We start from the raw sequence: 24,995 nt of genomic DNA, 5'->3' as shown, positions 1-24,995 counted from the left end.
GGCTATGGCGTATTAGAAACGGCAGTGATTACACTACACGTACGACATTTTCTGTTCTTATAGAAACACATGGCTTCTTGTGGAAAGCAAAAACATTTACTTTTTAAATTTGATTTTGGATGTTCGCGTGTGCCCATGTGTAGAGACCGCGGAGGTTTATACCAGAGTCTTCCTTGATCCTTTCCATCTTAGGTTTCCAGGCAGTGTCTCCCACGGAACCCAGAGCTCACCAGTTGCTGGACTGGCTGGCCAGCAAACCCTGAGATCCTTTTGGCTCAGTGTTCCCACTGCAGAGTGGGGACTGCCACACCCAGCTTTTTATGTAGGTGAAAGGTGACACAGACAGCTTCTTGAACTTATATAACAAGTATTTTACTAAGTGCACGATCTCTCCAGCTGGAAAATAGACAATAATCTCTTCATTCTTCACTCCTCAACTTGTAAGTATCAAGTTGCTCTATCTTTTTTGTATTGTATTGTACTGTATTAGAATGTTTGGTTTTAAAATGTGCTATCTGAATTACTGACTTGAGTCTCACTTGAAAAAAAAAATCTTCAATGATTTTTGACATGGAAATAGGACAGCATTTCCAAAGCTTTTTGAGATGACTGTAGGCTTAGATTTTCCAAAACCTACTTTAATAAGGGTTCTCAAATGCTTCAATCTCCCTTCTAGGCCACCGTCCAAAGGTAGGGGAGAGATGATGGTAAACAGGCAAGGGGATGTGGACCTCTTTGGGAGCAGCGATTTCGGGCTATTCTAATCTCCTTTGTCAGGGTACCAGCAGTCCAATTCAGTCAGATACCAACAGTCGGGTTCAAAAATGTCACCAAACATGAATCAGCAGCAGCGGCATGATCCAGCAGAAACAGCCAGGCCTCGGCAGAATCGGCACGGGTCAGCCGGAGCAACCAGTACTCATGTCGTTGGTATTACATTACCTAGAGAGGCTTTCTCAGTATTGACCATTATAAAATTAAGTCATCGATCAACTCTAGAAAACCATTGATGATGCAGAACCAAGTATGCAGCCTGGGTTTAATTTTTATGAAAAATAAACACACCCATCTCATCAGTATACAAATTTACTTACATTTTTAAGAAATGGTAAAATTGTTTGCATACAATCGCTTTAATTGAATTTCTTAGATTGATTTCTCCATTTATTTTATATATCTGTATTCCTGGGGGGGGGGGTCACATAAAAACTTTTTGGTCAATAACAGATTGTGAGAGAAGCTGATAAACCTGCTCTAAAGTAACTGTTAACCAAATCACTAACCCACAGAACAGCTCAGGCTTCAGAAAATTTCCCAAGATCATCACTTTTCTTCCAGAACATCATAGTTTTGAATACTGATTTCAAATACTAACAGCACCTATGTATTCTTGCAGATCCTCTTAAATACAAATACACATAGGTGCACACCTTTCATCTGTATGTGTATGCACATACACAGAGGCACACTCAAGTATGTACTGGGACACCTGAGTCATGCATAAAAACATTCATTGCCCTGTGGACATTTTTCTCGGCACCTTCCTCTGCTCTCTAACCCTCTGATGTATGGGCCTCATTGTAAGCATGGTTTTGGTCTCTAGCTTTGAGAGATTATAGGAGAATCAATTACAGAATTACAGAGCTCTGGTTCCTGTAGTCTCAACGCCTGCCTCTCTGTGTGCACATAGAGTTTATAATGTCAGTCAGCAGCTGGCTTCCAGGCTATCTGTGTGAGCGGGTCATGGTGGGCACCAGCTGCCTAACTGTACACACTAGCCTTGAGACATCTTTGTGTTTAAAAATAAAGCACTTTAAGAATAAAATGAATTTATTCTATAGGCTCAAAGTCAGAGAACATAGCCAGATAATCTATACAAATGAAAAAGATTAATGTTTAATCCTATCAAACAAGGACAAACATGATAAAAAATCAGCAACCTTTTCCCATAAAAATGCCAGGGACAGGCAGAAACTAATCACAGTATTCAGAACACTGATGGCAAGTATTCTATCACAAATTGCTGGGAGACCTTCAATTCAAGTCAGAAATAAGACAGGGATAGTTGATTTCATTATCATTTAACATATTCAACATATTTAACATATGGCTCTTATAACATATGCAATAAGGCTCTGATGGTTAGCTTTAATAGTACACTTGACACACCTGGAGAAGAGAAACTCAATGAAAGATTATCTATATCCAGTTGGCCTGTAGACATGTCTGTGGGGGACTGTCTTAATTATTTAATTGATATGGAAAGATGAAGCCTACTATGGGCAGCACCATTCCCTAGACAGGTGGTCCTTAACTGTGTAAGAGTAGGCAAGCACCACACATGTATTTCTCTCTGTTGCTGTCTGTGGATGTGATGTTGGGAGACCATACCAACTCCATCTTGGGTTCAAACTCCAACTTGGGTTCAAGCTCCATCTTAGAGAACCTGACTTAAGGTTGAACTCAAGCTAAACACCATGACTGTATCTAGCACTGGTCTCTAGGTCATTCCCTAACAACCACCCATTAGGAAGAAAGTAGAATTTACAGTTGTACCTAAAGATATTCACTTCTGAAAGTTTATGGTTTGACTCACAGCACCAGCCAATCATTTTAAAGAACAACAAGTTCCATAATGGCCAACCCCCCATGAGATGTGTGCCAAGCTGGATACTTCCTCACTTGTTTACTTACCTCTATAAATGCTTGCTTGAAACTGGATTCAGGGCTTCACCCTCCTGCCCTGCTGCATTGGTGATGATGGTTATGGCCCAGGCTCGAACTTGAATAAAGACCCCTGTGTAATTGCATCAGAATCAGCTTCTAGTGGTTTTTTTTTTGGGGGGGGGGGGCTCTCAAGATGGGGACAACATCGTGACTAGCTGTTTGAGATTACTGCCTTGATTTCCCCCCAAAACAAATGGATGGTGGCATTGAACTGTAACTGATATAAACCTCTTTCTCTCAAGTTGCTTTTTCTGGGGGTGTTTAATCATGGCAACAGAAAGGAAACTAAGGTAAAGACCAACATGCAACTGTAGACAAACAATGGGGAAGAAGCTGAGCAAAGATAGGGAGCCAGCACCTCGAGTATGCTTCTAGCTGGTGGCTGTGACCCACAGTGACATCTTCACTTCCTACATAGGACAGATAATCTCTAGTCTAACACTTGCACTGTTATTGCCCTTGCTGGATGAACCTAGGACCCTCATTTTACCCCAAAGGTGTCCTTAGATCAGAGTAGCTAGAAGGTCATAAGAGTGTGGCTTTGGACTCTCGATAACAGTTCAGGCTTTGAAGAGCCTATTTCCAAGGACCTTTGGAAAGAATTGCCACATGAGGAGGTCTTGTAACTCCTCATGAGGGACAAGGCTTCAGAAGCAGTTGTGGGGCCTCACCTTCTTTTCCTCCCTCTTGCTTCCTGGCCATGAGGTGAGCTACCTTGTTCTTATCCTGTGCCTCAATCATTGTGTGCATCCATAGGCCCAAAGCACAGGCTAGTTAGGTTACAGGCTGAAAATTATCAGCTCCTATAACCCTCCCTTCTTTATAAAGTGATTATTCTAGGAATTTGTTATAGTGACAGAAAGATGACTAACATGAAAACACACTTAGTACCTGGGGAAGAGCTTCTCTGGGCCTACAGCAGTTTTTTCCATGACTAGAAAAATAAATTTCTGTTGTATCAATCCTTGATGTTGTGGTGTTATTTGTTTCCTGGCTATAATCTCAACTGTCAGGAGGCTGCAGAAGGGGGTGATGACTTTGAGGGTAGGCTGGGTCACCTATCAGGACCCTATCTCAAAAGCATTTACAAATAAACAAAAAAAATTTTAGAAAATATTATGGTTTAAACCTCAAATATGCCCCACAAACTCTTGTTTTGAATGTTTATTTCCTAGCTAGTGGCTCTGTTTTGTGAGACTATAAATCTGTTAGGAGGTGGGGCTGAGGATACTATGGGCAGGCCTTAAAGGTTATACAGAATTCAGCCCTGGGCTCTAGCTCAGCTCTGTCTGCACTCCGGACTGCAGTGCAGTGAACAGCATCTTCCACACAGTCCTGCTGTCCCCCACAGGGAGCCAAGTCCCCCTGAAACTGTAGGGCAAAATAAATCTCTCTCCACCATGCTGGGTCTGTCAGGTGTTAGTGCCACAGAGACAATGATGTAACAAAAGCAATAGGTATACCGTGAAAACATGGAAAACATCTACATATCACACAAACATTCTGGGTAAAGGTTGCTTCCTGAAGGTCATCAGATGAAGGGAGCAAGAAGGAAATTTCCAGAAACCTGTTGTATATGTATATGTGTTGTGGATAGCACCGGCCTTGTATTTTGATGTTAATTCCCCTTTCCTGGGTGGGACTGCAGAGGAGGAGTGAATCAGTACACAGGTGACTTCTATTGAACTTTCTGCCCACCTTAATTTGTAAAATAAAGGCTGGAGCCAGTGATTGGGCAGAGAAGGGAAGGTGGAGAAATAAAGGTTGGTGGGAAGGGAGAGAGGAGAGAGACCACAATGGAGGAGGATAACAATGGAGAGGAAGACAGAGGAACAGGAGGTGAAAAGACGAGCGCAAGTTGACTTGGAAAACCCGCAAATTATAAGGCTCTCATAGCTGGGGAATAGAGTACTGTAGTGGTGAATCTGCCCAATCTAGGTGTGCAGCTTATATTCATAATTATTGAGTTGTGTTTTCATTGACTGGTCTTATTTGGGTTGGAGATTTACCACAACATATATGTGTATGTGTGTATGATGTGAATAATGTATATGATGCATATGATGTATATGATGTATATGTATATTTAATTTATTTATATGTTTATTCATATCAACAAATGGCAATGTATTTATTAATACAATGTATTAATACATTTATTAATATAATATAGCAATATATTATTGTAACATATTAATATATTGACATAATATAATTAATATGTTATATTAATATATTGATGTAATATATTAATATGCTTGATGCATAAAGGTGTATATATTTACTAATATATGTTTATATATTTAGAAACATATTTCACAGGAAAACAAATAAGATTTGTGAATAACATTATTATTATTATTATTTTATTTATTTATTTAGTTAGTTAGTTAGTTTTTTGGTTTTTTGAGACAGGATTTCTCTGTGTAGCCCTGGCTGTCCTGGAACTCACTCTGTAGACCAGGCTGGCCTTGAACTCAGAAATCTGCCTGCCTCTGCCTCCTAAGTGCTAGGATAAAAGGCCTGCGCCACCACTGCCCGGCTTTGTGAATAACATTATTAAAAAGCGTGTGACAACTGCAGAGTTGAAGTCTGAAGTATGGGAAGCATAGTGGTGTTAGTGATTAGCATGTACTGGTTGTTGGGCAGCCATTGTCCTGTGTAAAGCTCATAAAGGAACTTGTTTAGAGGGTGGAGAAGAAAGCTTCTTAAACAAACAAGCAACAGTATATCAGGAAATAGAAACACTATCACCAGATTGAAAATGTACATGTTACCAAGTAAAGCGCCAGAAATCAGATGAGAAGATCCAGACTATGGCTTATAATCTGTAATTTAGGGAAATTCTATAATCAAGTCAGGAAAGCAGACGCCGGCACAAGAATAAAGCAGGTTTAAGCTGTACAGGCATTAAGAACTTGCACTCAGGGAAGTGAACCAAAGAGAAAGTGGAAAGAGTGTGAAGTGGGGCTGTGGGCTGAGTGTGTCCTGCTGTACTGGCAGGAGACACCACTGGGAGAGGATTGGGTTTAGCTGAAGTTGTGAGGTTGTGTGAGCCGACTTGTCATTACTGTAACAAACTGCTGGAGTACTTTTCCAGAGAGGAGAAGAGGTTCTTTGGCTCACAGATTTCAGGGTTTTGTGTCCTTGCCGATGTTGGATCTGTGGTTTTGTCTGGAGAACATGGCCTAGAGCGATTCAGCTCAAGTCCAGAAAGAAATTGAGAGGATGGGGTCCATTCAAGGACACTCCCCAAGTGGCTGGAAGAGTTCTGAATAGACCCTACTTCTCGAATTTTCCACCACTTCCCAGTGGTACCAAAATGCTAAACAGAGAGTGACCCTTTAATACCTGTGTCTGTGGGAGAATTCTAGATTCAGGCCACCTTGAGGATGAAGCCTTTTTAAAAGGAATATGTCTTCAGAGGAAGGAGAGGCAGATGGCTGCACACCCCAGAGGCAGCTATCAGCGATCCCAGAACACAGTCTGGGGGGCTGCTCTTCTGACCTTGGCTTAACTGTGAGAGGTGTTTCAGGTACACCTACACCACAGGTGTCAAAGATTGTTATTTCTATTGAGTCAAAAGCTCTTGGACAAGAACAAGATAGATAGATAGATAGATAGATAGATAGATAGATAGATAGATAGAGAAGGGAAAGGAGGGAGGGGGGAGAGGTGTCCAGAGGGTGTGAATGCATGCTGTCAACAAAGCAAAAGATGGGCTAGTGTTCATCAGGGGGCCTGGCTGTGGACCCCATTGAGAAATGTCTCTAGAATATTCGGTGCACATACAGCTACTCCTGGTAGTCTCTGACAGTAACAGCCAGAAGAGCCACCAGTATACACATCCCTACCAGGCCCAATAAGAGAAAAGATGCGTGTGAGTCAGTGCCCCTGAATACTTTCATACTGATTTGAGTTTAATAATAAAATCTGGTGCTTCTGGTTTTGTGCATATTATTGCATTTTTAAATAATAGTAGGGTTTTTTTTTTCAGTTTTGCTTTAGGAATTCTTCTGTGACACATGGAAAGAAATAATCTAGTCAGAGACAACTTGAGGATACAGTGCTACCTTTTCTTCTAACCTCAAAAGGGAATTGACGCTGGTGGTTTTCTCTGGTTTGAGGAGTAAATAACTTGTCACGTCCAAGAACCTGAGGATTTGGTACCGTATGAAGGTGAAGGAAAGTTCTAATTCTGCAGGCGATGCTGTTAATACCCAGGTTGCAAAATGGCATAATGGTCTTACTTTTAGAAACACGCACAGGAGAGCAGCTAAGGCTTTCCATGTCCTGCTTTGGAATTTGAGAGCTCAAGGTCCTGGAGGGGTTTAAACATTTTACAACTTCAGGAAATCCCCACAGAACCAGTAGACAACTCCAGCACTCAGGAATGGTGGCTTTCATGTTATCTGATAATGAACCGGGGTTTGAGCTGAACAGTGAGATCCCCTGTACCACACAGAGACTCTGCAGCCTCTCCCTGTTGGCTGCTCACAGTTAGCCATCTAGGTTTCTAGTAGGATGACTATTTTTTTCCATGAGGAGATCTCATGGTGTAACCCCTGTTTCAATCAACAACCAGAGCCAGTTGTATAGTGGGCATTGCAGAATATGTCAGGCTGTTCTGTGCCTACTTTCCTTTCTCTCTCTCTCCTTCCTTTCTTCCTTCCTCCCTTTCCTTCCTTTCTCCTTCCTTCCTTCTTTCTTTCTTTCTTTCTTTCTTTTTATTTCTGTATTCTTACTTTCTTTGTTTTATGTATGGGAGTGCTTGGTCTCTCTGTATGCCTACATTCTAACTACTACAACCAAGAAAGAACATAAGAATTTTGGGAAAACACATCAGAACTGCTGACATTTGTGTTGGTGAAAATCAATAATTGTCATAAAATAAATGTCTCGTGATAGATATTTACATACCTAATAATTGACAAAGACTATAAATCATATTGCTAAAAGGAGAAAAAAGTGTGCAGCACATGTTCTGTATTTGGGTATGTGTGTAAGGGCACGTGGAGTCCAGCATATTGGATGTCTTCTCTATCCCTCTTTGCTTCATAGTCTTGAGACAGACAGTGCCTGTCACTGACTAGAAAGCCCATGCTTTGGTTAAGCTGGCCAGGAAGACCCCATCTCTGGCCTCCTCTTCCAAAATAAAAGCACGCGTGCACATGCACATGCATGCGCGCGCGCACACACACACACACACACACACACACACAAACACACACACAGCCTTATCCAGCTTTTGTGCAGATGTTGGAGATTTGAACTCAGGTTCTCATGCTTGTGTCCTGGTGCACTTCTTCTGTCATAGGTATGGGCTGTTCTTCTCAAGGCACAGATACTGAGTCATGGGGAGATAAGCTTTTATGACTGTAGAGGGAGCATTTGCTTTTATGCCATACCCACCAAACAATGTGGTGTCTAACTTGGGGCTTATGTCACTCTGATAGGTTAAAAATTTGTCCCATCATATATGAAGATGTGCTAACTTAAGTATTCAGAAAAGTAATGCAAGTTTAAGTTCAAGGAACTTTATTGAGCTAACATCAGGCACTGCAGATGGCATCTTCATCCTGTCCTTTGTCCCCACTGTCTCAGTCTCTAGTACTATACCAGCAGGGTTTGTTACTTTGTAACTGAAAAAGCAAGGCTTCTAGCTAAAGTAACAACATCAGTTCACTCTGAAACATAGACTCTGAAATTCCCTTTAAAACCTTAGGAAACCTCAGTCAAACCATTGAAAAGGAAATTCTGTTTCTTTTAAGATCTGGATAGCTACTAAATGTCTGATATGAAAATGCTACTGTGTGCTGGCTGGGGAGTTGAGCTATCCTTTTACTGATGGGCTATATTGGAGAAATGAAGCTCTTATTCTTCTTATTCTTTCTCTACACTGTCTGCTCCTTTTGTGCTTTCAAGTTTGAGTTTGAACTTCTGTGCCCATGGAACCTTGATGCTTCTCAATGGTTGGTAAAGATTTTGCCCCATGCCCTGTGTGTGTGTGTGTGTATCTATGTGTGCATGGATATACATGCTTGTGTGTGTGTGGTATACATGCGTCTGTGTGAGCATGAGTATGTCATGTGTCTTGGGTTAGATGCAGGCTTGCACTCTCCTCAACCATCTATATCCCAGATGTCAGAAGAGTTTGCTGTTAGCAGACAGCTGAATTGTTTTACCATCCATTATCAGGGTCAAGGGCTCGGATTGGGATGCTACAAGGGAGAGAGATGTCCTGAAGAAGAAGATGGGAATTTTTACCTGTTTAGTGACCAACAAAACAAATTAAGCAGACGGTAAGCCAACCCTGAAATATGAAATATGAAATTTCACTCTTGATTACCCTTTGTTCAGCAAACACCAAGCACCTCTGCGTGTTGAGGCCCATCCCAGATCCTACAGATCAAGTCACAGAGGAAGCCCTGCCCTTGAGGTCATTTATCTAAAAGTCAGCATATTTTCTGTACCAACTCTCATTGTGAACCTGAAAGCAGCCAACTTCTGCCAGGGGCTCCTTGGAATTGCTCAAGAGGAAGAAAAAAAAAAAAAAAAAAAAAAAAAAAAAAAAAAACGTGAGTGAGGGAGAGACAAGTGTACAGAGCCATTTTTAAAGTAGCTAGCAACCAAAACAGCACCAATTATTTAACCACACTAGAGACCAGCAGCCAAACCACAGATTATTTAACTGCACATCCAAGTGCCGAGCCCAGCCTCAGCCAGCCATGGTCCTTTAATGTAAATATCCCCAGCAGCCAGTTCCCATGAGGGCAAGAACTGCAGAGGGGGACAGTGGCTCACCTGTTTTTGTCTCTGCTCCAGATGTGTGGAGCTGAGAAACTGGCTCCCATCCAGCCAGGATTCCTCTCTCACTTACTTTCACATTTACATGATTGTTTCTCTAAAAAATGAACACGTTCTTCCTGTACCAAGCTGAGTCTCTCAGGGGCATGTGCACACAGGAAACCATTTCCCATGGCGAGTTCAGTCTCTGGCATCCAATTTTCACCGTTCCCCTTTATTTCCAATATCTCTCTTTTCTTACGCCTCAGTTTTATTTTTTAACTACATTTGGCCATTGCTTCTATAATTTTCACTCACTAGCATGTGCAAGGTTTATTTTCATAGAGTATTTATTAGGAAAATAGGCTTCCTTCTTTCTTCTTTGCTACCAGAAAGGAGAGCCACAGAGCAGAGCCCTTGGATATTGTCATGCAGATGTTTAGTGTAGGGTCTCACTGTGTTCTTTCTAGCCATGGGAGTGGCTTCTGACCCAAGGCTAGCTTGCTGCTTGGCACCTGCCACCCAGTTTGATTCCCCTCTTTGGGGAGCTGAATCAAGTAACAGAAACTGGACTTATAGGCAGTATAGAACCAAGGGTGACTTACAGGGGCCAACAGGAGGGGAGATGGCTGAGGAGGGCCCTGTGGTTCAGAGTCAAGAGAACCAACCAACAGATAACCACTCACTGGAAGAAGGAAAGAGGTACCATCTTCTGCTTGGTTGACTTCATTTCTCACAAGACTGTCTCTACTTCAGCTGTGAAACTATGTAAGTGCTGTTGTGCCCTGAAGAGGAGGAGAAAGAGGAAGAAGAGGAGGAAGAAGAGGAGGAAGAGGAGGAGGAAGAGGAGGAGGAAGAGGAGGAGGAAGAGGAGCAGCAGCAACACCAGCAGACAACAGGGCAGATATATTACTTAGAGCTTTCTTTTTATGTCTCCTCCTCCGATAGCACCCACCTCTTCTATGAATGTGTGTTCCCATCTGGCTTTGTCCTCTGGCATGACGTGCTTGTCCCATAGCCAATGTGGAGGAGAAATAATGCTGGCTCCATAGTCATAGTGATGGAGTAAGGAAAGAAGAGAGTGATTGGGTGGTCAATGGCAGTGATGATGGGCAATTAGCATTCTCCAATGGAAAAAGAGGTATCTAAACAGGTTATCCAAAGGAACCCAATGGATAAAAGGAATTCAAAGGGGATTTATTAGATTGGTTTACAGATTAGTGCCTGGGTACTCCAACAATGGCTTTCTCACATCTGAGAGGTTGAAAAAACAGTGATGGTTCAGTCCTTGACATCTCCACAGCTCAGATGAGGCACTGATTTCCCAAGGAAGTCCTGGAGAGCTGCTGGTCTTCAGTCTTGGTTGGAATCCTGAAAATGCTGGATTGGATACTGGTGGCGGTAACAGGATAGACACCCTTGCCAGCAAGAGTGAGGGCAAACGGACAGAAAGCAAAGCTTTCTTCTTCCATATCTTATTATATAGGCTGCCACCAGAAGGTGGGGGCAAGATTTAGGCTGGGCCTTCTTGCTTCAAATAATCTAATTATGAAAATCCCTCACAGGAGTGCCTGGCAGCTTGGATTTTAGTTTATGCCAGATGTAGTCATGATGACAACTAAGATTACCCATCACATAGGGTCCTAGGACCCTCACCTGGATTTCAGCCATGGTTCCCTCCTGTCCTCAGCTGCACTCAAAGCTGGGTGGTGCTAATATATAGAGAAAGTAGGTTAACTAAAGGCAGGATTCCATGATGCAATTTCTGCAATGTTTTCATTTATGTTAGGGTGGACTTTCCAGTGACGCAGCCTTTGGCGGGGCGTTCTGTAGCAAATCCCTCACCCAGAGTCCTAGAAAAGAACTCAGTCAACGTATAACTCAGTAAGCTCAACTGAGGTTCAATTGTTACTTTTGTCTCTGTTTGGTGACCCAACAGAGATGAGGGGACATTTATTTGTGTTTCCCCAGGAAAAAGTAACAAAATGACAGGAAATCAGTTTTACAAAGCTGTTTCTAAATGAAATATTCTTCTTACATTATATAACAGGAAGTCTCAGAAGCACTCCAACAAGCCTAATCAGATTTGAGATTTGAGGATACCAGTATGGAGCTGCCACTTATAAGAAAAATGCCCACAGGCTACTTCTGCTACCCAACCCCAGGTAAACCACAGCCCCACCCCCTGTCCATTGCCTTGTGAGTCTCTGAGCTGAGTTCTGACTCCTAGAATTCAAATCTGAGAAGGTTTACAGGTGGGGAATTAGAAGAGCCATTGGGACAAGTCACATTTCAGATTAAAAAAAAAAAAAAAACCCAACCATTTAAAGACATAGACATGGAAATCAGAAAAAGACAGATTGAAGACACAAAGAAGCACCTGAAACCAAAGGAAGTGGTCAGCCATGTCCAATATTTTGAAAAGTTACATGAGAGAAGGAATCACATAAAGAAAGAGTCTGGTGGTCCATCATGACCTTGATCGATGAGATGGTGAGATACACATGATCATAGAGAACCGAAGAGAATTCAGATGGAGAAATGGATGGCAAGAAACTTTCTTGGGGAGTTTTCATAGAAATGAGATGGTTACTTTTAAGAACCTCCCCGGAGGATACTGTCACTGATACAGGAGTCGTGGAGAGCCAGAATATGGGCTAATTAAAACTCACTGAGATGCAAGTTCCTTAACCTTTGAGACAGAGTTTGGGTCATGAATTATTAACTAAAGAGTTGGGCTTCTGGTGTTAGCATCACAGTGTTATGGTTAACTTCAAGCACAGACACGAGGCCCCATTTGCCAAATGCCCAGGAGCATAGGTGTGTCCATAGAGACACATAGGATAAAAATTCACAAGGATCTTTTTACCATCATGAGTTACACAGTACCAAGCTGCACTGCCTCGGTGACTGTGAGACAATCTCTTCCTAGAGGAGATGGCCCCAGCTAAGGAAGAACACCCCCCTTACCCACACAGCACATCTCAAATGTCAGTGTAGCTCCCTGGGTTGTTTTATGAGTGTAGATTCCTATACTTACCCTGAATCCACAGCAAGATTCTCTGGAAGAGGGACCTGGATTCTGCAATAACGTGGTACAGTTATTCACATGCTGGAATCTGAGACCTTTTACTAAAGACACATCCGATGCTTGTGGAAGTCTCTGGGAAGATGGATGACAAGATGTTAATATTGCAAGAGCATCGGCCGCTAGAACAGTGGCAGAGATGAAGCTGCCACCAGCCATGGTAAAACCTGCTAATGCTCCCCCTGAGCGTGGGGAGCACCTTCTATAGAAAGCGGGGAAGAGAAATAGAGGGGTGTGTTTCTAAGGCCAAACTGATAGTGGCTAGCAATTCATTAGAAATACTGGCTGAAGGAGTATCACAGTAATGGACTTCTACACCCCCCCCCCAGCTTTAAATAAAGACATAGAGACTTACACTTATTAATTATAATTATTAATTTAGGCCTAGCTTACTCTTGCTCCCAACTATCTCTTATAACTTAAATTAACCCATATACATCAACCTATGTCCTTCCACACAGCTCATTCGTTACCTCTCCTTCAGTCCTGGCCCACTTCTTCCTTGGCAAATTCCCCGTGGCTGACTCTTTCCCAGAGTTTCTATCTCTGCCCAGAAGTCCCATCTATTCTCTTCTCAGCTATAGGCCATCAGCTTTTTATTAAACCAATCAGAAGGGGCGAGTGTGTGCTCATAAAATATGATATAGCTTTATGAATAACAGTACCAGAGTCTGGTTTGCACTCGAATCTCTACCCACACAAAAATTTGAATAATACAAAGGCAATCTTTACACAATGCACAAAAATATCACCCCCAAAAGGAGGGAGATTGTGGCTGCAGGGATTTGAGGCCCCGACTCCTCTTCTCCTGGCATGGTATCTTTTCTCTGTTCCTCCAACAATCAGTTGGTAATGTAACAGTCATGGCCAGGATGGTAAGTCCACACCACAGTGATGGCTAAGATGGCTTATCTCTTCCACAGTCATGGCCAGTATAAAAAGTCCACACCACAGTGATGGCAAGGTAACATGTTTACACCACAGTCATAGCCAAGATGGCTTGTCTATTCCATAGCCATGGCCAGGATAGCATGTCCACACCACAGTCATGGGCAGGATGGCTGTCCATATGGAAAGCCTGAGTCATAGTCTCCTTTTCAGACTTCCTCCATCTCAGCCAGTGATAACCATGCCTGTGGCTTCCCAGGACAAGATCTGAAGCAAGTTTTGATTTATCCCTTTCTCTCACAGTCTTATAAGCAAATATCTCCATTTCCCTTTCAGGTCCAATCAATGGACTTTACATTTTTGGCCACCAGAAGCATGTGGCTGCAGATTCTTCAGGGTGACTTCCATGAGGAATGAATGTTATTTTCCTTACCCTACCTCCACAGCCATGAACAGGCTTCTGAATGCTTTGCAACAGCAAATGGTGGCATCAATGTTTATAAAGTTGGCCAGGCTTCTGCTCTTGGGAGAACACGTGCCTTGAATCTGGCATGTGTGGGAGCTCCTACCTGTCTTTCATGTTCCCAGACCATGGCCAGGCAGGAAATATTCAGGTGATTACAGGCCCCTGGTAGGGGTTGGAGAATGGTTGGGATCCTGATAGTGGCCAGTCCTTCCTAGTCAAGGCCTTGAACACTGAAGAGTGTCAACAAGTGCCTCCCAGTGCTTCCTCTGCCCCTCTGCCCCTCTGCCCCTCTGCCCCTCTGCCTCTTTGTTTCTCTCTCTTGTCATTTCCTCTCTGGGTCCAGGTAGACTGTGAACACAGCAAATGGCCATATCACTGAGTGTAAACTAGTTACCTGGCAAAGGATCCTGGAACCTTGGACCTCACCTTGAAGGCTGTTCTGAGATCCAAGAGGGTTCTGTATGTCAGTTTTTCTCAACCTGTGGGTCATGATCCCCTTCACAGGGGTTGCCCAAGACTATCAGAAAACACAAATATCTACACTACTATTCATAGCAGTAGCAAAATTACAGTTATGAAGTAGCAACAAAAATAATCTCTGGGGAGGGGTCAGCACAGCCTGAGGAACTGTGTTAAAGGGTTGAGGCATTAGGGAGGTGGAGAGCCACTGCTGTAAGTGAAGGGGCTTAGAAATAAGCCAACCAAGCCTGCATGGCAACTGCCGTTGTCTTTGCACAACTATAATGAAAACGTAGGATTCTTTTTCCCTCTTCTTTGGGTCAGTTCTGCACTGATTGCCTTTTCATGAGAATCTGAAATCAGAAATCAGATACAACCCATCTCTCTATAGAGATGTGGAGCACATGCTGGTTTTTCTACTTGAGAGCCCAGAGGCAGCTCCAGCTCATGTATGTGTCCCCTGATCACCTAGCGACAGAATGACGCCCCAGTAGGCACTTCGTCAATGTTTGCGTTACTGGCTTGATAAATGCACTTGTATTCCCTGTCTTATATAAACTCTTTTAGGGCTTGCATTGGTTTATCTAGCATTTTCTCCATTTTTGACTTGCAGTCTGTAATGTTTGCTGAAAAGCTAGTTGGTAATCTCATAAAATTTAAGATTTGTGTTTATGGATCACATAGCCAGATTGTCAAGAACATACAGTGCAGTATAAACACATACATCTTGCACAATCCTTTGCTCCACTTTGGGCTTTCTTTTTCTTTCTTTCTTTTTTTTTTTTTTTTTATTTTGAACCAGGTTCAAATCTAAACTGAACAAGGCCACACAGGGCGTTAAAGTAAAAAAGTGGTGCAGTTGGAATGTACTGAAGTGCTCACTCAGCTGAGGGAGCTGAGCATTGGAGGAGGTGATTTTAAAGGACCAGTTGCTTACTTCCAATCGCCTGGCAAGGCCACCTAAGAAAACACACCGAGCAAATGTGCTTTTCCAGCCACATGTTGTCCAGATAGAAAACCAACTTCAAACATCTCGTGGTGTTTTGGAAATTATTTTCTGGATCTGTCAACATACCTCCTCAAAGAGAAGCAGTTGCCTGGATTTTTGGACTCTTCTCATGTACATATTTCTCAAAAAATGGAAATAACAAGATCCTCAAATAATTACTTGGATATACGCCACGGTTTTAAAGATGGCTTCTTGGAAGCTTTGCTCCACAACATTCAGTGGGTTTGATTTCATGGGGGAGGTGCCGATGTGCATGAGGCAGAAGGGAGGAAGAAGAGAACCCAGGAGAAGGACAAAGCAGTTCAGCAAAACCGGAGGAAGGAGGGAAACGCTTGGGTCTAAGAATCACACCGCACCATGTTTGCAAAGGTCGACTTAACTGCGATTCGCGATTGTCCAGATTTCTACAACAGCAAACGAACTCGAAGGCTCTGCGGATCTCAGTTTCAGGTGAATGAGATGCAGCACACTCTGCGTAATCAGAGTGAAAGGTAACCAGAGTTCGCCTCCTCCAGTGATAGCGAGCCTGGTGCAGAGGAGACCAGCTCTCCTAGTGACTCCTTCCTCATCCCTTGCTTGTAAAGGTTCCTGCAAGATCTGTCGACTTCTGGGTCAGGACTGTCAAGAAGAGTGGTGGATTCTTGGAACACTCAGCCCTAAAAGAAATGTCTTTATCCAATCCTCCCTTCAGAGCTTGCAGAAGAGGAGGCTGAAGAAACCAAGGCCCTTTAAATCAACAGGATTAAAGCTCTCACTTGCTCACAGAGACGGAGGCAGCATGCACAAGGCCTCCACGGTTCTGTGATTATTTTGTGGCTTCCAGTTTAGTGGTTTTATGGGACTCCCCAGTGTGCCAATGAGTGGGTCTCTGCTTCTTACTCCTCCTTCTGTTGTTTTTTTTTGCTCACTTCTCATGTGTTAGTTTTTGTTTTTATCTTATTGTATTTTATTATTATCCCTTAGAAGCCTGCTCGTTTTTTAATGAGACGGGGGCGGGGGGGGGGGGGAGGAGGGAACAGGGAGGAGAAGAGGGAAGAGAAACTGTAATCGGGATATATTAGGCAGAATTTTCTTTTCTTTTCTTTTCAATAAAAGGGAGGTTTGGGAAGAACAATTGTGCCAGTTGTAAAAAAAAAAAACAGAAACAAAAAACTCATACAATGGAAAATAGTTTTGTCACAGCACTTATTATGGCCTCCCATTTTTTATCAATGTTTAATCTTTAATAAGCACCCACAGCTACAGGAGGTGTCACTGTAAGGTCACCGAAGGTCAAATCCTTAGGAAGCCCATGGGCTTTCATGTATACTGTTTCTGGAGTCCTCATCCCATGCTTGGTTCTTTCTCTTTCTTTGTTTCTTTGTTTTTTTCTTTGTTTCTTACACTTTTTTTTTTTTAAGATTCATTTATTCATTTAATGTACATGAGTACACTTTCGCTGTCTTCAGGCACACCAGAAGCAGGCATCGAATCCCATTATAGATGGTTGTGAGCCATCATGTGGTTGCTGGGAATTGAACTCAGAACCTCTGGAAGAGCAGTCAGTGCCCTTAACCACTGAGCCATCTCTCCAGCCCCTCATCCCGTTCTTTCAATTTTACAGATGAGAGACTTGTAACCTTGTAACCTGGCTGGGAAACGAAGAGCTGCCTTTTGGAGTGAGAACTTTCTGTTTCCCACATTTTGCCCCAGCACACTCATGCAATACAGGGCTAGCTAATCTATGAGGCCCCTGAATGATCCTTTGGTCTTTAGCTCCTGGCTTAATGTTGGCCAATTATTTCAGCCAGCAGATAAAGTGAGTTGGAGGTGCGGGCTGGCTTTGACATCAGCGTGTTGAAACTGGTAACTCAAGCCCAGCTCTGATACCATCATGGTGAAGTCAGCTTGGCACAGCCCCCATTCTTCAGTGCCACAGTATCGAGGTCTAGCCACAAGCCTGGCATCATCGTAGGCTTTGCGAACTGAGTGTGCGTGTACATGTGCTTGTGTATGTAGCAGCTGAGCAGGACTGTACGAGAGGTGAGCATTCCCCAGCTAGTTCTTTAGGCCAGCCAAACTTGCCTCTCCACAAGACAAAGAAAATTGCATTGTTAGCTGTTTCAGATTGAGGATGTTGATCCTAACAAAGCTCAATGAGATCTCTCCTGATTAGCTAGGCAGGAGAGGAGAGAGCGGTCCCTGTACCCAATCTTTCATGAGTTTCTTGCTGAATTCTTTGAGCCATCTTGGTCCATGTAGGTGTGTATCTATACACATATATTGAAGATTGACAATAGGCCCCTTTCTGAATTTAGCACACAAAGTTAGTGTTATCAAGGCTAACACACTCCATCTGCGTGCTAGGCTTTGAGATCATGTCTCTCCTTTCTACACCCTGTTCAACACCACAGGGAGGGTCGGTGCTGGCTGTGCTTCCAGGTTAATCTCCCCCTTCTGCAGGGTTGGCTAAGAGGAGCCATGGGAAGGAGACAGGAAGTAAAGAAAGGAGAAATGCAGGCACACCACTCTGCTTGACCAGCATGTCACTGCCATGCTCCAGGTGCCTGCTCACCCTACTGGTCTTTTCTTTCTCTCCCTTCAGTCTCCATATTTTCCCTACAATTGCTGGCAGCTGGGTTGCAGCCTGCAGCTGCCTCTGTCTTCTGAGGGAGGAATCATATTCTGTCTGCCTCCAGTTCTCAGAACAACTTTTGTTTCCAGGGTTAGCCCCCTCCCCCACCCCCACAAAAATACAGGTGCATCATTTTCCCTATCACAAAGGAATATTTTACTCACCTGTTCATCTTTTGATTTTGATAAGATTTGGGGTTGAAGGTCTCAAGGGCACATGCAAAAACAGATACCCACAAAAATGTCATCTGCTATTCAAAATATTGCCTTGAAAAGTTGAGATGATCTGAAAATATTTCTCTTCATATCAGCGAGATGCAGTTGATGTCATCTGAACATCAACCTGATGGAAATACATATGCAGGCTTCTGTCTGGATAGTGCTGGTGTGGGGCTTGCCATGTAGAGGTGATATCAGATTGCCCACTGGCCAGTGTTCTCCAAGAGTACTGACATTGTCGCTGGAATAAATCATCGTTTAAATGGGTCATGTCTGTAAGAGTAGGGGAACCATATTTCAGGCTGCTACTGAACAAACAAGCCACTAAGACATCTTTCGTGGCTTTGCTAGTTGACCAGTCTGAGAGAACCACGCACGGGCAGATGACCCATGAGAAAGGAAACGCGGAAGAAGTGGTCAGCAGGTGGACATTTGGTATTTTTCTAATACAGCTGGCATTTCCTTTGCAGGAGCAGACAAGCCACCGGTTAGGATCATCACGACTGACTGTGGTGCAGGCCTCCTGTGAATATCCACTGGCTAAAGGACATGGGCATAAATCCATGTGCGTACTATGAATCACAGTATTTCAAGAGGCGCCATTAAACAGTGAAACTTCCTTGCCAGAAGGTAATTGACTGGCTCACAGGTGAGCGGCAGCCCTTGACTAAAGCTCCTGGCCACACCTCCCTGCTGCCACCTCCTCTTCCTGTCAGGCTCAGAGCTGCAGAATGCTGACTAGCATACTGGATTCTCTAGTGTCCCGCAGAGAGCACAACAGCCCCCCTTGGCATCAGGGGTGGAGAACAAGAATCAGAGGCTTGGTGGTCAAGGCCATCACCATTTCAGATGCTGCTACTGAGTTAAATCCTACTCTCCCACCTCCTGCTTTTCCTCACTTTCTGCTTCTCCACACTTCCTGCTTTTCCTACTTCCTGTGTTTCTCCACTTTCTGCCTTTCTTCACTTCCTGCTCCTCCACATTTCCTGCTTCTTTCCACTTCCTGTTTCACCTGCTTCTCTCACTGCTCCAGGAGAGAGGCCCTTTTCTCCTGGCATATTTGTCCGGTAGTGGAGGACAGCAGGATCTTCTATTTATTTTCACGTCTCTGTTTAGACCAGAGGCAAGCTTAACTTACCTGTAATCTTAGCATGTACTAGTATTTTTAAAATTAAGTGTAGCATCCATTTTTACCCCCGTCTCTCTTCTTGAAATCCAGACAATATCGCAGGCTACTTGGCCTCTACTCAGTGCTCCATTGCCTGGCCAGCGCTCTTGTAATACCAGTCAAAAAAGGTCAAACGTATGGTCTATCTGGTTTCTTACACAGTGGTCCACATTAATTTGATCCAGAGAATAGACACAGTTGAGTGTCTTAGCAGACTTAGAAATTACATTCTAGGCATTTCTCAGAAGCATTGAAACCCCCAAACTGGCGAGAGGCTGAGGTTTAAAATGGTTACAGAAGGCAGCTCTTTCCACTCCCTCCTGACTCTCCTCTTAAATTATTTATTTATTCTTATTTTATTTAGAACTCTGGTCTGCTCGAAGAGCAGCCAGTGTGTTAGCCAGTGATCATGTCTCTAGCCCCTGACTTTCCTCATTAAAGAAGTTCTGACCTTAGATTAGAAAGTGTATCAGTCACCACCAATTTTCAAATGTCTCAACACACTCACTCTTAGGAACTTAAAGCTGTGAATGTTGGTTTGTGGAGGAGTTTGTCGAGCACCAGGCAGAGGCACTAATGTGACACACTTACTTATCCTGTCTCATTCCTCTCTTTCTCTGGTCTCAGCTCTTCCCACGTTCGTTCTCTTTTTTATGCTATGAAGATAAATTTGCAGAAAGTATAAAACTGCTTTTCTCCCCAAAGCCATCTTACATAGTAGAACCAGGGATTCAAGATCCTACCTGGAGGCATGGCCACTCACTTTAACTGGACTGGCTTCCAGAAAACTCCTCTGACTCAGTGAGTTGTGCATTATGGATTGAATTCTGTTAAGTGAGTTAAAATACTAAGCTGTTTGAATTTATTTGACTACATCTATGTGGCCACTCCTCCAGTAATCAAATACTGAATAGTGACTAGACTTTTTTTTTTTTTTTTTTTTTTTTTTTTTTTTCGGAAAATGGAAAGCTCCTAACCAGTTTGTGGGATGTTCACAGGTTCCTGGAAACAATTCAAACAGTAACTAAGCATCAACGTTCTTACTCTAAGAACAAAAAATTGCTTTCAAAGTTTTCTGAGCAGTTTAATATTAAAATCATTTGGCCATTTCACATTTAAGTCATTAATAATTTGAACTCTAATGTTAATATCCAGTTTTGAATGAAGTCTAATGTCTTTACTCCTAGTTACTTGTTTTATTGCACAATTAAAATTAGACTCCAACCCATAGTTTTTTTTGTAGTTGATTTCTTCTTAGAAAAAGCATTTTTCTGACACAGTGCATACATATGTGTAAGCCTTAAATATACATACTCTCAAACAGACAGACAGACAGACACACACACACACACATACACACACACACACACACACACACACACACATACATGCCCCCCTCCCAAGCATTTACCTCCCTAAAAGATACAGGATATTTCTCTGGAGACTGTCTTATAAGAGGATGTTTTTCTGAAGCAGACACATGGAAGGAGGTTTTGTTGAGAACAGACATGTGATGTTTTTCCGGAAGCTGCCTGGAAAAGGAGCATAAGATGTTTTGCTGGAGCAGATGCTTGAGAGGACATGTGATAAACGTTTGGAAAGAATAAATATATAACCCAACAGACAGTGGACACTCTGGCATTGGTTCACCTTGCCACTCTTTGCTGGTTTTCACTGGGCTTTGTTGATGCTGGTCTTTGCTGATGATGGTGTGGCATTGGCTCACCTTGCCTTCTTCACTGAACATCACTTGTCATGGCTTCTTAGAGAGAAATGAATCAAAGAACTTCTTGTGATATTCAGGTAGCTTCTTGCCACTTCAATGGACTCTGCCTGATTGGCAGAGCCTTGAGGTTTCTTCTGGATATAGTGTAAACTGAACTGCTGATATCCTGACAACAAAGATTGGAATCACCCAAAGAACTATTTCTGAACAGGTTCATATCTCCCTTTGCTGGATTAACCTTTCCCTTCCACTACCTCTGGGGTGGGTGATGGGTGAGAAGGGATTTTAAAGCGTTTTAGAACCCTTATTAAAGTAGGTTTTGAAAACTCTAAGCCTACAGTTCAGTGAGTCTGTTGCAGATCTGTGTAACTCATGATGTTCTAACCAAAGGTGCACAATTGTACCCAGGAAATGACAGAGACAAGAGAGGTCGGAGATTAACAAAGGCACTGATGGTCCCCTGCATACAATAGCCAAATATGACTGAGAGAGACCCAGGGAACAATTCCTGTTGCTGAAAGTTTAGATGAGAGTCTGGGACTTACGGGTCATGCTTGTGAGTCCTGTTAGTAAGCATGTTAGACCTGACTGTGGCTGGTCCATGCCAGTGGCCATTGTACTAATCCTAGAGGTCATGGGGCTGCATGTGAGTCTGCCAGTGTCTGATCCTTCTTCTTACACAGAAAGCTTCCTAAATATGAGAAGACAGTGGTGCACAGAGAAGAGCAGACTGAGACGAACCTGAGGGAAAATCAGATTTTTTTAAGCGAGTCACAGAGCTGTGCACCATGGAAACGAGTGATGGAGAGAGGGCAGACCAGAGAGTCAAGGTTAACAGATTTAGAACATAAATATGTTTTTTAGGATATAATTTCCTTAAGATACTTCTTATGTTAAAGAAATCTGGTCATCCTTCCATTGAGGATGTGTGGCCAGGTCCCAAGTCAATGTCTTACTCCATCTTTTTCTGGTCCAAGGATACAGCAGAGAAAGCAGTACATTCATCCAGGCACAGTGCAGCAGATAGTGACCATCAGTAACATGAGCCAAGGTTCACATCCAGTGAAGAAGGAATGATGGAGCATTGCAGCTGATAAAGGACACACAGGCAGGCATCCATCTGTACTCCAATGAGGAGAGAGCCACGCAGAGAAAGAACTGAAGGTGAGGCTCAAAAAGGTGACAGCCATCCCTCCATCCTGTCTGTCTGCAAGCTATAAGCTCTCTTCCACTTAACTCTATGTTTCAAAGTTTCACCTCTGTGCTTCAGCTGAGAAAACCAAAGTTTCTATGGAGTTCTGGTGATACCCAGATTGTCCTTTAGGCTTCCAATCGGCAGTTAACCAAATGTCTTTCTCTGTTGACCATTTCACATTGACCACTCATATGAGAAAACTCACTGGGAAGATAAACAATGTCTTCTCTTGTAATGGTCTTTTGTGTTCACTATGCTACCCCCAGATTGACTTTCATGAGTGAAAAATAACTTAGTAGTTTTTTTCCCACCCCATGTTTAAGCTTGGCAGGACATGCAGATTTCAAAGCTAAGCTCTCTCTGTTAAATGCTCAAGTATGGTGAAGTTCCTTCTCTTCCACATCAGCCAGGTAGTCCGTGTTCAGGTGGAGGAAGTCGTGGTTTGTTTGACCCATGTTCTCATGGGATGACTTCTGCCTTCATTATGGCAACCCCGTTCTGTGAGAGACGTCTTGAGACGATGACTTGCCCCACACAGCTCCTAGATCAGTGATTGATGTCCATATAAAAGCCACATTTTTAAAGAACATACGAATTATGGTTATGATGTTTTGCCAACAGATCAAACACTTTAGCTCCCAGTCATCACAGTGGATTCCGTAACCTCTAATGGACCTAAGTGTGTCATGACGTCAGAAGGCGCTCTGACTAGCCATCCCTCCACACTGCTTCCTTTTTACCTTAGTATTTTCTTCTAATCGGGCTGGACTAATGTGCTCAGGGTACCTTTCATTTCTGTCTTTAAAATCCTAATGAACAGTTATGGGTATATTATTTTTACAATGTAGTGAGTGTTATTTCACAATGTTTTACTAGCTTCAAACCCTCAAGTCAGCTTTACGAAACCCAGATGCCTGGCTGCGGGTGTTGCTGCAGCTGTTTAGTGGGAAATCATGAAGGTGCACCTCGTTTGGACAGAAAGAGAACATGTCTTAGCCCTACAGACTCATAGCAGCCGTCTCTGAAACAGCCTGAACAGCATGTGTTCTCGACATGATCCTGAATTCGGATATTTCAGGTGTCTCGCAATTTATCAAATGCGTTGGTTTGGTTTCCCTGGGAGGGAAGATTCCCTTCTGGGTGGGCAATGGCATACTCTGGGATACTTTTTCCTTCCTGATAGTCGCAGGATGAAATTGGACTGAAAGAGATTCTCTCCTCGGTCAACACATTTTCCATGCACTTTATTGGTTTGAGTTATGAGGTGAACTCACACATTGCTGTGAATGGTCAACATCACATTAAAGGCAGTCGTATTGTATCCAGGGTTTGGTTCCAGGAAGTCTGTAGGGTGACAGAATGCAAGGATGCTATAATCTGTAGATGATAAAGTGAAGAAGTTACATGTAGCCTGCACACAACCCCTAAGTGAGTAAGCTCTGGACTGCTTCTAGGTCCTAATCATAAAAGTGGCTGTGTAATGAACCACTCGGGAAACAATCACAAAGCTTGTTGCTACTTTTCAGTGCAGATGAGATTTTATTTCTTAAATATTTTCCAAATAACGAAGGTTGAATCCACAGGTGTGGAGCCCACAGGCACAGGTGGCAAACTGTTCAAACTAATAACAAAATAATAACCTTCTCGTCTTAGATCACATTCCTCTTTTAAATATTTCCCCATTTTAAAAAGTCATATACTTCAGGATATTATATTTGTCTGCTATTATCTCATACTCAGACACAATTTTGGCAACAGATAATCAAGCCTTGTAAATTTTGTAAGTAAAGAGAAAGAGTTTCCTTGTGTTTTCTGTGATTAAAGTATCCACTGAGTTCCCTGGGTTGAAGGCCTGGTCCATAACTGGTGACCTTATTGAAAAGTGGAGGGGGGAGCTTGCAGAGATGGGTCAAGTGAGTTTTCTGGTCCTGCGAGGGTACCTTGGAGGGGATACTGAGGCCCAGCCCCCACCTTTTTTTGCATGTCTTCGATGGGGTGAGTAGTTTTGCCATATGCTGTCTCTCCTCTGGTACTGCAGATCACAGACTGAGACCCATACAGCACAGAGAGACTAAACCACCTTTTTCTTTCTACAAATTCACCTTTATCAGATACCTGTCATAATCACCCCTTCTTCACTGTGAGCCGGAATCACATCATTTCCCGTGGCCATTCCTTCTGACAAAATCAATACGAAAACGTTGGGAGGGAAGGTTTAGGGCGGTCATGTTTTCTCATAGTTCACAGGGCTAAGATCTTGACTGAAAAGCAAAGGCGAGAATGACCTCAACGGTGGGCTAATGAAAACTGACCTCCAGTGAGGGAGAAACCATTTCAAGATGTTGGTGACATCACTTAAAGTCAGCCAGGTCTTAAATCCTTCTGGTTGAGGTCACTGGGGCCTGGGTATCCAAAACAACGTCAGTGCTGAGAATTCCCTCATCAAATTAAAGAATCAAGTCAGAGAGCTGGTGATGTGTCTCATGTGAGGGAGCACTTGCCTAGCATGCTGGAATCTCTGGGTTGGAGCCCCTGTGTGAGCCTCTCATCCCAGCACTAGAGAGGCAGGGGCAGGAAGATGAGGAAAATTCAAGGTTACTCAGGACTTCTTAGCAAGTTTGAGGCCAGCCTGGGATACATGACTCCATGTC

At 43.1% G+C, this 24,995-nt stretch overlaps 1 long non-coding RNA gene across 2 annotated transcripts; it reads left to right on the top strand.

Moving 5' to 3' along the window:
• LOC143443235 (uncharacterized) lies at positions 1-24,158 on the top strand. Of its 2 annotated transcripts, XR_013112018.1 has the most exons (7): positions 1-440; positions 6,725-6,906; positions 8,926-9,029; positions 11,564-11,678; positions 18,726-18,885; positions 22,127-22,313; positions 23,221-24,158. It is a non-coding gene; the product is annotated as an uncharacterized LOC143443235 (long non-coding RNA). The 2 variants fall into 2 exon arrangements; XR_013112019.1 differs by lacking the exon at positions 11,564-11,678.
• The last annotated feature ends 837 nt before the right edge of the window (positions 24,159-24,995 follow it).

The sequence above is a fragment of the Arvicanthis niloticus genome, chromosome 8 (genome assembly GCF_011762505.2).
Source record: "Arvicanthis niloticus isolate mArvNil1 chromosome 8, mArvNil1.pat.X, whole genome shotgun sequence".
NCBI lineage: Eukaryota > Metazoa > Chordata > Mammalia > Rodentia > Muridae > Arvicanthis > Arvicanthis niloticus.
The sequence above is the reverse complement of the archived record's forward strand: the minus strand, read 5'-3'. Positions and strand labels throughout refer to the sequence as shown.